Consider the following 3,461-nt stretch of genomic DNA (forward strand, 5'->3'; position numbering starts at 1 on the left):
TTGATGTCAGTTTGCTTAAACGCTTTGCAAAAAATTGAAATGGAGGGTTCACAACCAGGGTAGAGTTGGTGACAGTGAGAGTTTCATTTGAAGAAGGGTCTCGACCCAAAACGTCATCCATTCCTTCTCTCCAGAGATGCTGCCTGACCCGCTGAATTACTCCAGCACTCTGTGAAATGTCACCTATCCATGTTCTCCACAGATGCTGCCTGACCCGCTGAGTTACTCCAGCACTCTGTGAAACGTCACCTATCCATGTTCTCCACAGATGCTGCCTGACCCGCTGAGTTACTCCAGCACTTTGTGTCTGTCTAGGATTGGTGACACTTGGACTGGGAGACTTTGAGAAACGTAGTGGGCACCAGGAACTGTTTACAGAAAAAGACACAAATTTGGTTGGGTGTGCAGGAAGGAACTGCAGATGTTGGTTTACACAGAAGATAGACACAAAATGCTGGAGTAACCCTGACCCTAATGATGCTACCTCTCCCGCTGAGTTACTTCAGCACTTTGTGTCTATCTACAAAGTGAGATGAGTTTAGTTTATTGTCACCTGTACCGAGGTATAGTGAAAAGCTTGTGTTACGTGCTATCCAGTCAATGGACAGACTATACATGATTACTAACAAGCCGTTTACAGTGTATAGATACATGATGAAAGGAATAACGTTTTGTGCAAGATAAAGTGCAGTAAAGTCCGATTAAAGATAGTCCGAGGGTCCCCAATGAGGTAGATGGGAGGTCAGGACTGCTCTCTGGTTGGTGATAGGATGGTTCCGTTGCCTGGTAACAACTGGGAAGAAATTGTGAAGGAACTGCAGATGCTGGTTTACACCAAAGATAGACACAGAGTGCTGGAGTAACTCAGCGGGTCAGGCAGCATCTGTGGAGAACATGGATAGGTGACGTTTCACAGAGTGCTGGAGTAACTCAGCGGGTCAGGCAGCATCTGTGGAGAACATGGATCGGTGACGTTTCACAGAGTGCTGGCGTAACTCAGCGGGTCAGGCAGCATCTGTGGAGAACATGGATCGGTGACGTTTCACAGAGTGCTGGAGTAACTCAGCGGGTCAGGCAGCATCTCTAAGCAGCCGTGAAGCTTGTTGTATGTTGGTGTCTTTGCATTCTTACTGTACTCATGTACATAGCACTTTGTGACCTTCGAAGTTTAATGTTTAACCTGAAGTCCAGTGCCTGGAGTAATATCTGGGGATCCATCCCTAAACAGCCTGGTTCCCATGTCCCATTCCTCACTGACCTTTCTGTCCTGGGCCTCCTCCATTGTCAGAGTGAGGCCCAGCACAAAATGGAGGAACAGCACCCCTCATATATTTCTCTTGGGCAGCTTCCACCCCAGAAGTATGAACATTGCGTAAGAAAAAAACTGCAGATGCGGGTCTGAGTCGAAGGTAGACACACAATGCTGGAGTAACTCAGCGGGTCAGGCAGCATCTCGGGAGAGAAGGAATGGGTGACGTTTCGGGTCGAGCCCCTTCTGGTTTCACTGTCCTCCTTATTAAATGTTACTGTTTGTATGCCTTGTCACCTGCCCCTCAGCAAACAATAATCCACTTTACATTTTCCTTCAGCTTCGTCCCCTTTGATCTCTCATTTTCACACCTTACCATTCCCTGTGTGGTGGTGAATCTGTGGAATTCTTTGCCACAGAAGGCCGTGGAGGCCAAGTCAGTGGATATATTTAAGACAGAGATAGGTAGATTATTGATTAGTGCGGGTGTCAGAGGTTATGGGGAGAAGGCAGGAGAATGGGGTTAGGAGGGAGAGATAGATCAGCCGTGGTTGAATGGTGGAGTAGACTTGATGGGCTGAATGGCCTAGTTCTATTCCTATCTCTTTTGATCTCATGAGATCTCTATGTCTTCCTCTCCCCTGACTCTCAGTCTGAAGAAGGGGCTCGACCTGAAAGAGGGTCACCCATTGCTTCTCTCCAGAGATGCTGCCTGACCCGCTGAGTTACTCCAGCACTCTGTGAAACGTCACCTATCCATGTTCTCCAGAGATGCTGCCTGACCTGCTGAGTTACTCCAGCACTCTGTGTCTTCGGTCTCGTGTGTTGTGTTGTACCATCACATGAGTTGCTGCCTGAGTGAGGGTTGAAGCAGTTGGTCAGGGCGAGGCCCTGGGGGCTTGGCTGTGATGTGCAGAGAGATTTCTTGTGCTGTTTGTTGGGATCAGCTGCCTGACTCTATCCAGAGCGCTGGTAGCTGATGCATTTGCCTGTCCTGTTTGTCTGCCCTATCCTGAGAGGCAGTGGACTCCAGCTCACTGGAGTTTACAATGTGCGTTAGTACGTGACTCTTCATGTTCCGTGTTCAGAGCGAAAACTAATTGCTCCCAGCTCCAGCATGCTTGTCCAAACCAGCACAGTGTGTCTTTGCAAATTCAGACTCGAATTAGCAGCAATCTCTGAGAACCTCGAAACTTTGCAGTGCAAAGATAAACGTTGCACAAAGTTGACACAGAGTGCAGGAGTAACTCAGCGGGTCAGGCAGCATCTGTGGAGAACATGGATAGGTGACGTTTCACAGAGTGCTGGAGTAACTCAGCGGGTCAGGCAGCATCTCTGGAGATCATGGATAGGTGACGTTTCAGCCCCAAGAGCTCTACCTAACTCTCTTTTAAATTCATCCAGTGAATTGGCCTCCACTGCCTTCTGTGGCAGAGAATTCCACAAACTAGCCCCTAGAGCTCTATCTAACTCTCTTTTAAATTCATCCAGTGAATTGGCCTCCACTGCCTTCTGTGGCAGAGAATTCCACAAATTCATAACTGGGTGAAAAGGTTTTATCTCATCTCAGTTTTAAATGGCCTCCCCCTTGTTCTTCGACTGTGTGCCCTCTGGTTCTGGACTCCCCCAACATTGGGAACATTTTTCCTGTATCGAGCTTGTCCAGTCCTTTTATAATTTTATACGTCTCTATAAGATCCCCTCTCATCCGTCTAAATTATTTAAGATAATTGTATTATTGTAACAAGAGATGAAAGGGATGGCTGTGTGGGGTGGGGAGGAAGACCTTGGATGCCAATTACAAATCATTGCCGCATGTAAGGCTGTCATTGTTCCATGTCGGTACCCATGACAATTAAACACACTTGACACGTAAATAACGAGAGGATTGGTTTCAAAGGATCTACAGCTCCCAGGATAGAAGGAGGCAAATTACCACAATTGCTATGACTGAAGTTGCAACAGGTGTGAGCTGTTGTTGTGGTGTAGGAAGGAACTGCAGGTGCTGGTTTACACCGAAGAGAGACACAAAATGCTGGAGTAACTCAGCGGGACAGGCAGCATCTCTGGAGAGAAGGAACGGGTGACCCTTTATTTTAGTTTAGTTTAGAGATACAGCGCAGAAATAGGCCCTTCGGCCCACCGGGTCCGTGCCGCCCAGCGATCCCCGCACACTAACACTATCCTACACCCATTAGGGACAATTTATTTT

The sequence above is a fragment of the Rhinoraja longicauda genome, chromosome 17, assembly GCF_053455715.1.
Source record: "Rhinoraja longicauda isolate Sanriku21f chromosome 17, sRhiLon1.1, whole genome shotgun sequence".
Lineage (NCBI taxonomy): Eukaryota > Metazoa > Chordata > Chondrichthyes > Rajiformes > Arhynchobatidae > Rhinoraja > Rhinoraja longicauda.